Source organism: Tupaia chinensis, unplaced genomic scaffold (genome assembly GCF_000334495.1).
Source record: "Tupaia chinensis unplaced genomic scaffold, TupChi_1.0 Scaffold147665_1, whole genome shotgun sequence".
NCBI lineage: Eukaryota > Metazoa > Chordata > Mammalia > Scandentia > Tupaiidae > Tupaia > Tupaia belangeri.
Genome location: NW_006207517.1, coordinates 749,553 through 760,749, shown reverse-complemented (window position 1 = coordinate 760,749; position 11,197 = coordinate 749,553). Strand labels below are relative to the sequence as shown.

Sequence of the window (11,197 nt, the reverse complement as noted above, 5' to 3'; positions counted from 1 at the left end):
TGACTATTTCTATCTGTATGTTCTTTTGTGGATACGTTTTCTGATCAGTACTTTATAATCTCCATGTGACCTTTCAACTGCAGATTCAAAACTGTTTTCAAATAAGAGAATTTTCTTCTAATTTTTGGTGTAATAATCTTCTTTCTCTTCCTGGTATTTTGGGCATGCACACATGCACATTATGCATGAGTTTCAAGCATTCAGGTCTGTGACTCAAACCATGGTCAGTCATGTGGAAGCCCAGTCCCTTAACCACCATCCTACCTGCTGGCCCCAATAAGTATTTTTTAAAGTTTATTTATTTCTTTCTTCCATGAAAGAAAGAGTGAGTGATACCCCTGCCAGAGTCTTCATGCCTTGATCCATTCTGATTTTCAATTGACCCAGATCCTGAGCAGTGTGCATGCAGCACATATGCTCAGGAAGGTCCTCGACGCAAACCTAGAACCTTTCCAATATGAGTCTGGCTACATTACCACTGTACTGCTCTAGGTCCCCAGTGTTTTATAAAGAATATCAATTGTAACATCATAAATGTATATTCCGTTGTCTGAGAAGTCATGATGTATTTTCTGTTTTCCTATGCAAAAATGCATCATGACTTTTCTGATGACCCAATAAAGTTATTTTGTATCAATGAATATAGTTTTCAAATAATTATTTATGTATTCATTTATTATTATTATATTTCAATATGACCACAGATTGATAGAGAGAGAGAAAAAAAGGGAACATAAGAAAGCAAGCTGCCAGGTCTGTGACTCAAATTATGGCAGCCATGTGGGAGTCCAGCACTCTTAACCATCGTGGCACCTGCCATTCCTGAAAATATTTTTTAAATGCAGTGACATGTATGTGAAATTTCTAATGAGTAAACAAAATTTTAGAAGTCTAAGCACTCATTTTACATTTTTTATCACTAGGAAAACATTAAATACATAATAAAATTGTATTATTTATATAGAATTTTAACTCTATGTAAAGGCAAAACAATAATTGCATATTCAATAAAATACAAGCCATAATATTTTTTCTCTGAAAAACTAATGTGCTGTTCAAACGTGTTCGGTTAAAGAGTGTTCAAATTATTAAATGTAGCTTTTAAAATGTGCATGTATCCTCATACTAGTAAAGTCTTGAGTAAGTATACATGAGAGAGAACATTTTTAATGTGCCTACTTAGATATCATGCTTAGTAGAGCACAAAGCACTGCAATATAACAACAGAAAGAACACTGATGCTGCTTCCTTGGAATTCAAAGTGAACATAAGCAAGTAGTTGCTAAGTATTATGCCTAAATAAAATAAAAACCTTGACCAAAATGACAGTGTATGAAAGAAAATTTAAAGGTAGACATGAATAAAGTTTCATGTAAGGGCTTCTATTAGGAATAAAAACATAACAAACGAACAAAACAAGGTATCTTAATCACTAAGCAGATCCTGCCTACTTCGTAGAGTTTAGGTAAGTCATAGAGCAGAGGGTATTTTTTATCAATACTTAGGTGTGTAACAGTGCCCCTGTGACAAGACATAAGTGGCTGCTTAATTTTCTGAGACTTAAAACATTATACTCAAACAATAGGGTTCCTGAAGAACACAACACCAACTGGTCAAAACATCACGGGAATTAAAAACCACTCATGAGATGAAGAAAGAAATTACAAAATTTAAAAAAAAAGACTGAAATTATTTAAGATTCAAATAAATAGATTTGGGGGGTATAGATTTAAAGTACGTGAGGGTTTTTTTAAATTAATTAATACTCAAAATAAGGTTGTTCCATCTTCAATCCCAAACTTGTGATCAAGAAGATCAAGAACATATATGTAATTGCACAAAGTCAAAATATAATAAGATATTAGTCATGAGAGAGTTGACAGAAAAAATACAGAATACATTTAATTTTTTTTGAAAAGGTTTTTGCTATAGGGCATGTGCATTCGCCAAAAAGACAGAGAGACAGAGACACAGAAAGTGAGAAACCACCCCCCTAGGGGGGATGGCCATGCCACAATCCCTTCTCCACCATTGTCTTCTCAGGATCTTGAGCACAAGTGCCCCGCATGAGTTTAAGCCACCAGTCTGGGACTTGAACTGCAGTCAACTACATGAGAGTCCAGTGACATAGTCTTTACGCCAACTGTTGGTCCCAAATTAAAATAAATAAATAAATAAATAAATAACACTGGGCCAGCAGGTGATGGGGAAGTTAAGATGCTGGACTTTCACATGGTCAGCACCTCAGTTTGGGTCCTGGACTTGAAAAAAAACCTGAGTATGTGTGCGTGGGTGCCCAAAATTCCCAAAGGAGAATGGGAGAGAAGGAACTGTGGTCAGGCCATCCCCAGGGGGTGAATTCTCACTTTCCCTCTCTCTGTGTTTTTCTCCAGAGAGTACATACTTAGGGGTTGATTTCTCACTTTCCTTCTCATTTTCTATGTCTCTCCAGCGAGTGCTGGGAAAGTATTTTAAATTTTAGGTAGCCATAATTTATTGGACTATGTAATTCAGGAAAACTTAGATTAGATTGTTAAAATGGATAACCTAATCCAGAATAATTTCCCTGTGCTAAAATCCTCAATTTAATTGCACCTGCACACCAAGTGAGGTGACACAATAGACTGGTCTAATGATTAGATAATGACCTAATTGTAGACCATTGTTTTGCCTACCACAGGCCCAAACTAAATATACTATTTTGCCACTAAGGAAGTATTTTCTTTTCTTTTTTTTTTGGAAAGGTTTTTGCTATAGGATGCATGTGCTTACCAGAAAGACAGAAAGTGAGAAATCAGCACCCAGGGAAGATGGCCACACCACAATCCCTTACAATCTCTTCTCCTCCTTTCTCTTCTCAGAATCTTGGGTATGCAGGCACACGTGCCTGGCATGAGTTTAAGCCACCGAGTCTGGACTCAAACTCCAATAGACTATATGGAAGTTCAGCAACGTAGCCATTATACCACTTGCTGGTCCCAGGAGGTATTTTCTTTAGCTTCACATTAATATATTGTCATGGTTCACTTTTCCCTAAGCCTTCAATATAAAAGGCAAATAAAAGTTCATTTTTACATGACAGAATGTGAAATGTCTTTTTATTCCATGATAATATGTAATCTATTGGAAAAAAAAAACAAACCTTAATATTTAAAAAAAAACAGTCCTAGTGTGGACTGCTGTGAGATTTAAACACTCCATCATATAGATGACCTGTTGATGAAGGCACTCAGGAAGTTGATATATTTTGGGGCTTCTCATGTAGTTTTAGCTCGCGTGAGAGACATGTCATGAATCTGTCCAGTGTTTTGGACTCAAATATTCTTCTGAAGAATATATTCATTTTAATAAACTTTTTATCTGTTTCTTTGGATTAATGGAAACAAAAAAACTTATCAAAGAAAATATTTTTCTTTCATCTGATATTTAAAGACTAATGAGACAATCTTAATTATGGAAGGCAACATTCAACAGACACTTCAACAACCCATTAAACTTTGCCTATGTTGTGTTTTGCATTGCCAATTTTGTGTAGAAGACCAAATACTGACTATAGCAAGTTACCACAGGTAGATTAAATGATATCTTTACTCATGAATTATTCATAATGGCCTAGCAATTCAGTCACTGTCTAGGTAATGCAAAATATGAATATTGAAAGCTGCTTCAGGCCCAGCCACAGTGGCACCAAGCTGGTACAATGTTTTGCAATGTGGAAGCCATGTGGAAAACAAGGGCTCAATTCTTGGAACCACTTACACATGCTGAGTGTATACACACATATGTGTGTTCATAATCTTGGATGTCTGGAAAGCTGGAGGGATCATGTAGTGATATCCTATTGAGGGTCCTCTCTCTTTCTCACACACAGGAAATAAATAAATAAACTAAAGCAAACCTCTATCATATGGCATGCTTCTTTTTTTTTGGAGAGGTTTTTGCTATAGGGCGCGTGCGCTCGCCAGACAGAGAGAGTCAGAGAGATTAAAAAGTGAGAAATTCCCCCCATGGGGGATGGCCATGCTGCAATCCCTTCTCCTCCATTCTCCTCTCGGGATCTTGGGCACGCACACACACGCGTCCAGCATGAGTTTTAAGCCACCAGGTCTGGGACAGGAACCGCGGTCGACTACGTGGGAGTTCAGCGGCATAGCCATTATGCTAACTGCTGGTCCCTGGCATGCTTCTTTTTAAAGAAAATAGAACACTCAAAATAGAAAAATAAAATTATAATTATACCTGATGCCACACCTGCACATGCCCTGAAAACTAGACTATCACATAGAGAATAGCATTTGGAATGTGTTCAGGATGGCACAATCATCCTATCATTGGTAACTCAAAGATCCAAGTCTAAAACCACTGTGATTACAAAAGTAACATGAAACTTTCAGAGACCCAGGGTGAAATGTACTGGACATATAAAGAGTATCTACTGACATTCTCAGAGCCTTCCTTTTTGTCACGTATGTGGGCATGACAGTCAAGGTGAGTTGGTTACAGCACCATAGAAACTTGGGCTAGTTTACAACTCATCCAGCTCTCTTCCACTCCTATGTTAGGTTCTATAGATTGTTTCAGGATAATACAAAACAATTTTCGTTTTTTTTTTTTTAATTTCAAGAATTATTTAATTAATTAATTTATTTATTTTAATTTGGCCAGACAGAGAGAGAGAGAGTGTGTGTGAGAGAGAGAAAAAGTTAGAAACAAGCTGCTAGGTCTGGGACTCGATTTATGGTCAGCCATGTGGGAGCCCAGCACCTTTAACCACCATCCCACCTGCTGGCCCCTATGAAATACTATTTTCTTAGCTTTGTGGATAGCACAGTATTAAATAACACCCTCTATAACCATGTGTCTGTGACATGAATAGACTTGATGCAATCTCAGAACTGACCTCTTTTTCAATCTACTAAAATACCAAAATAGAAGTTCCTAGCTGTTCTGTGCCACCTACACCCCAGTGTGACAGGCACCATTATGTCCATACGCAGCTTCTCGGGTAGCTCTCCCATAGAACCCATGAAAGATGAATATAGTCATACTTCGCAAGGACTTCATTACCTGGTACAACTCATAGGTATATAGGAGTTTAAGAATGAAAAAGAAGAGAAAAGCCCACTTTATATAATAAAACTGACAGTCTATACATTGATAATTTTGTCCTTTTTTTTTCCCTTCCCATCCTGATTCTGTCTAAAATGAGATAGTACTAAGTATAACTAAGGAACAAAGTTTTTAAAGTTTTTTTTTCTTTTTTTTTAAATTTTAAAATGACATCTGGTGGCTGTATATAACCTTGTTATTATTATAACCTTGTTATTATTATCAGTGATTCTACAATTCTGCCATATACACCATTTACAATGGAAGGAATTACCATGACTGTTAAGCCTATGCAATAGATCCCCCCCCCCCTTTTTATATCCATTACTCCATTTTCAGAGATCATTTTTAAGGACAGAGTAGTAAATCCTTATTAAGTTTTCTAGGTTAAAGCTCATTCCTTCTGGAAAATGACAATCTGGCTATTTATTTATTTTTCTTTAGAGAGTTTTTTTGCTATAGGGCACATGTAATCCTCAGAGAAACAGGAACAGAGAGACAGAAAAAGAAAAATCACCCCCTGAGGGGGATGGCCATGCTGCAATCCCTTCTCCTCCCTTCTCCTCCATTCTCCTCTCAGGATTTTGGGCACACACGCAATGGGCATTCATCTGACTTCGGTTTTAAGCCATTGGGTTTGGGACTCGAGCTGTGGTTGACTATGTGGGAGTCAAGCAATGTAACCATTATGCCATCTGCTAGTCCCCAATCTGGCTTTTTCTATAAGAAGATGGCAGATCTAGACAACTTTTTGACCTTGACTAAAAATGCAGACAGGAAACCTCAATGACCTCTTATAATTTTCCAAGCTGAAACAGAGAATACTATCACTCTTTGGATGTGTACTCATTAAATGAATATAGTGGTGAAAAGATTCATTGCTATCCCACTCTTTGAATAGACTTAGGAACTAATATCACTCTGAAGCCAACCATCATTGTTTCAGCTTGTGTTAATATGCCATGAGGTCTGGGATGGGCACATGTATGGAAGAAATCTTACAAGTCCTTGTTACTTGTTAGCAGCTCTTCATCATATGTCTAGCTTGATCATTCTTTTTAAGACTATTACATTCAACATTCACAAGAGGAAAAATACCAGTACCACTACCTGAATCAATAAGGTCAGTCCGAACTAGGTATCAGACAGCTTTGTCTGTGATGCTTGATTTTTTTTTCCCTACTTGGATATTAGGCAAGTATTTTTCTTCTCTCATCTCTCACTTGTGAACAATAGAAATAATCACAAGGGCATTTACTGTAATGAGGTTAATCTTCAAAACTGTTCGCTTGCACAGGCTTTTTGCAAGTCTATAGAATAAGTTTTAGAAATTTTACCACTTGCAATTTTTTTTTTTTTGCCTAGATGGTATATGTGCTTGCTGGAGATAGAGAAAGAAGGAGAGAGAGAAAGAGAGAGAGAGAGAAGAGACAAGAGGAGAGAGAGAGAGAGGGAGAGGAAGTGAGAAGGCATCTCATAGGGGAGATTGACACATCATAGTTTCCTCTCCTTTATTTCTCTTTTTGGGGTTTTGGATGCACATGTACATGTGAGCAGCATGTTATTCAAGTTGTTGAATCAGGACTCATACCATACCACATGGTCAGCCCTGTGAGATCTAGCTTCCCCAACCACTACACTGCTGGCTAGCCCTCACTTGTAATTCTGTATTATTTTAGAATGAAGGTACAATAAATCCTGTTAGTGACAAATTTTATAAAATGAAGATATGTTTCTAATTTTTATAATAACTCAAGACCAAGATGGCTTGATCCCTATCCTCAGTTCTAGTTTTTGCTGTTGGTTTATTTTGGTGTTTATTTTGATATTTCTGGTTTTGTAGTTTAGCCAGAGCAACTTATTTAGTTGATAGAATTATTTTTCATCTATTTATAAAGATTTCTTCTAGATTGGACTATATGGAAGAGAATAAAGAATCTTGTCCTGTTCTATAGAAGGGATTGTCAATGAGAACTTCAAGGCTCTTATTCTTATTTGAAGCTACTTTGCTCAGAAAATACATCTTCCACTTTTAGTGAACAATGCTGGAGTTCTTCAAATTCCACTTAGTCTGTGTCTCTGATGAGAAGCTCTAGATCTGATGGTGAGGAGAAACTGAAGTAAGATAAGCAACTGGCTAGTTCTGTCCCTTGATAATCCTTATTATTTCTGTCAAGGAGTCTGGAAATAAGCTACATTAGTAGTGCTTCAAAGTACCCAATTGAAATTACCATGAGTATACATCCTAAGAGAAGACTTCCTAAGAAGACAAATAGCTCTAACTCTAAGATTAGTATATACTAAATATTGCATTAATACATTTTATTTTCCATGCCTTAAAACTGTCTCTGATATATAACGGATATGGACATTTTTCATAATCCTATCACAAAATTTAGGGCCCAGTGAATTCACGAGTAACACTTCTCAAATATTCACCAGGAAACTATATCATCAAGTAAAGCTATGGTGTTTAAAACTACTAGAGAATGGAACTCATTGTGCTGAGAGAGAAAGGAAAAAATTAGAAAAAACATTATCTCGGTAGTATAGCAAAATAGGGAATTAGGAAAGGCTTCTCAGGACCGGGGTTAGTGATTTTAAAGAAGACTTTGCAAAGTCATTGGTTTTGATTTTATAGAATTTGTGATCTAAAGGTGTTGAATTGTTGGGTGTAGCACAGTGAAGGTTCTAAGGTTTCTTGATGAGCAAGAAGTTCATTCTAAGACGTAAGCTATTTAATAGGTTCATATTCCCATTCATGTTTAGGGCAAGAAGGTACTGGAGAAAAAAGCTAAGTTATTTTCAGTATTGGTTTCAGTATTGGTTAACAAAAGAGAGAAAATATTTTTGTCTATTCTCAAGAATATTTATGTTGGTTTTGGTTTTTACCAGAGGCTCTACCTCCTTCTCTATCTCTCTAGACTGTGTACAGAAGCAAAGGAGTGGGATATCCTTTCTAGAACTCTGCTTTAATATCTTTGAGCATGAGTATTTCCATGAATCCTGATAGTCATGGTCGTGTAAATTTATATAAAATATTTGCTTTGGTATTATAGATATGCCATCTGTTGCATCTCTGCTTTTCCCTTTCCCAACTTAGTCAATTATTCCATTACTGTAATTCTACTCTGTCTTTTTCTCCAGTGAGGTTTTTATCCAATACTCCATCAAAACTTTCACAAGTCACCTCCAAATTACTAATAAACCAGTTCTCCATCCTCATCTTTGTTCTATTAGCTGCATTTCTAAGACTTAATTACTTTCCTTTCTTTCTCCTAGGTTTTTCTTTGTTGAGAGGTTATTTTTTTTTTTTGCTATAGGGCGCGTGTGCTCACCAGACAGACAGAGAGAGACAGAGAGATAGAAAGCGAGAAATCACCCCCCCAGGGGCAATGGCCACACCACAATCCCTTCTCCTCCATTCTCCTCTTGGCATCTTAGGCACGCACACACACGCGCCTGGCATGAGTTTAAGCCACCAGGTCCGGGACTCAAACCGCAGTCGACTATGTGGGAGTCCAGCGACATAGCCATTACGCTAACTGCTGGTCCCAATTACTTTCCTTTCTTAAAAAAAAAAAAAAGAAAAAGAAAGAAGAAAATTACCATGGCCTCCAGAATATAATTCTGTTCTTATTTTCTTACAACTTTGTTTCCTGCTTTTTCTCTGCCAGCCGGTGCTTCAGCTGCAGTTTTGCTCTAGCTTGGAGACTTAGTAAGCAGAATTTGTCCACTCTTCTGGTATAACTGGTTCTCAGAGTTGGGAACAAAGGAAGAGGACTTGCAGCTTACACCTTTAATACTGAGGCAGTTGGATTCAGCAGAGGGGAAATATTACCTGATGTAGTATTGAAACCACCCCCATTGTTTTCCTGACACAGATTATAAGGTAGTGCCTCTGAAAATCAGAGAAGGTAAAGAATATATGCTGGCCTTGAAGCAGGAGTTGAGAGAAACAATGAAAAGAATGCCTTATTTTATTGAAACACAAGAAAAACAAGATACTGAAAGATATAGTAAAAGATACATGAAGGTATACAATCTGATACCAGATTGGAGAAGACTTCCAAGAGAGATGATGCCAAGGAAAAAACAAAAAAAAGCAGGTGCCAAATCCCAGAAGGCAAAAAATACAGTCAAAGGAAATCCGTCACTAATACTGCAGATGTGTTGAAAAGAATCGAACTGGAAAAGAAAGATGATGGTGAAAAATCAGATGAGGAAAATGAGGAGAAAGAAGGAAGCAAAGATAAGAGTAAAGAAGGTGATGAGGATGAGGATGAAGACGCTGAAGAACAGGAGGAATATGATGAAGAAGAGCAAGAAGAGGAAAATGACTACAATAATTCATACTTTGATAATGGAGATGATTTTCGTGCAGACAGTGATGACAACATGGATGAAGCAACCTATTAGCCATGAAGTTTCTTTAAAAATATCTTTGTGGTACAGCTTCTAAGCCTTTGGGACAGACATGTTTTATGTTTTTTCTTCTGATAAGAATTGAGTAAGTATTTTATTTTTGTTCCTGTTTTGTTGGACAAATGTTTGGTACTCAGATATTCAGAACCACTTTGAGTTCACATTCTGTTACCTTACAGTTTAGTCCCTGACACGCTGACATTCTGCCACAGCCTCTCCCATCCCTCTTATGTACTTCAGTAGTTTTTTTTTTTTTATTGTTATTACTTGGATTCAAATGTGCCTAAAGAATTTTTGCATCTCTTATACTACGTATTCATACTGGAAGTCATTTTTGTTTAACTGCTGGTCTTTTGCAAAACTATCACTAGTCATAATGGGTTTCTACACATCTGGAAGTTAATTTCATATAGCACATGGAGCACTTTAAAAACAGTAACTTGAAAATAATTTTACTTTTATATAGCATGTTCTGTACTACTAGATTATGGCTACATTAACCTACTTGAGCTCTTACAAGTACAAAATGATGAGATTAGATGTTCTGTGATTAAAAACTTGTACAGAGGGAACTGCCAATCTGAGTGATGTAAATTCCACTGCTCGTATCTCAGCAGTATGAGGAGACTCATGTGGGATCAATATTATAAATTCTTGTACTTGAAGCTAATGTCTTACGATATGTGAAATGGTCATCCCATGTAGTAAGTTTGACATCTCTGAATAGTTGGGGTAATGGAAAATTAGGACGAGGCATCTTATTTAAGTTTGCACTTTTAGGTGTAGAGTAAGTTCTGGTCATACAAATTTCACTGGAGAACATGTGTGCATGAACTCCGAGGTGTACAGGCCTCTGTTACATTTCATGGGACTTGTAAGCAATACAGTCAATTTATATAATTATGCCAAATGAACTCAGGTTATTTTGAAATTAGGATTCATGTGTTTTGTTCAACTGAAAGCTAGCTCCCCTGCTGTTTTACATGGGTGGGGGCAGTACCATGTAAACCTCAGCCTCCAAAGACTCTCACAAATGCCAAAGATTTTTAAAGAAATCCATATTATGTATTTCAAAAATGACTTAATATTACCAAAATATTTTTCACTTTCAGGAGGATATCAGCCATTATCCTCTAACCTGAGAATCAGAGCCCTAGATCTTGTTTCCACTTTTATTATTAAACTCCACTTTGAAAATGAGCTTGGTTAAGTTTCTGTGCCTTAGCTTCTCAACTTGTAAACAATTTTCTATGAAAACTGTATAAACATCAAGACCAAACTTTATCCTATGCATTAATTCTCTTACCTAATAGAAATGATCACTTCAATTTTGTTTTCACTCTCTGAAAAATTACAGCTTAGGAAGCATCTGAGGGCCAACTATTGTGCTGGTTAGGGCAGCTGGGCCCTATATGGCCAATCTCAGGTTCGAGTCCTGGATCTGGCGGCTTGAGAAACTGACCACATGTGCGTGCCCAGAATTCCAAGAGGAGGAGTGGAGGGAGGATTGCAGTGTGACCATCTCCTATGGGGGAGGTTTTCTCACTTTCTCTCTCTCTCAAGTGCGTGTGCACGCTAACAAAAAAAGGGGTTTTTGTTTATTTGTTTGTTTGTTTGTTTTTTTAATCTGAGAACAGTTTTGAGAAACAAGCATTTTCCTCCT

General features: G+C 37.0%; 1 pseudogene; it reads left to right on the top strand.

Annotated features, from left to right (window-relative positions):
• Window positions 1-4,983: 4,983 nt before the first annotated feature.
• LOC102472572 (DNA-directed RNA polymerase III subunit RPC7-like) lies at window positions 4,984-9,528 on the top strand (annotated as a pseudogene).
• The last annotated feature ends 1,669 nt before the right edge of the window (window positions 9,529-11,197 follow it).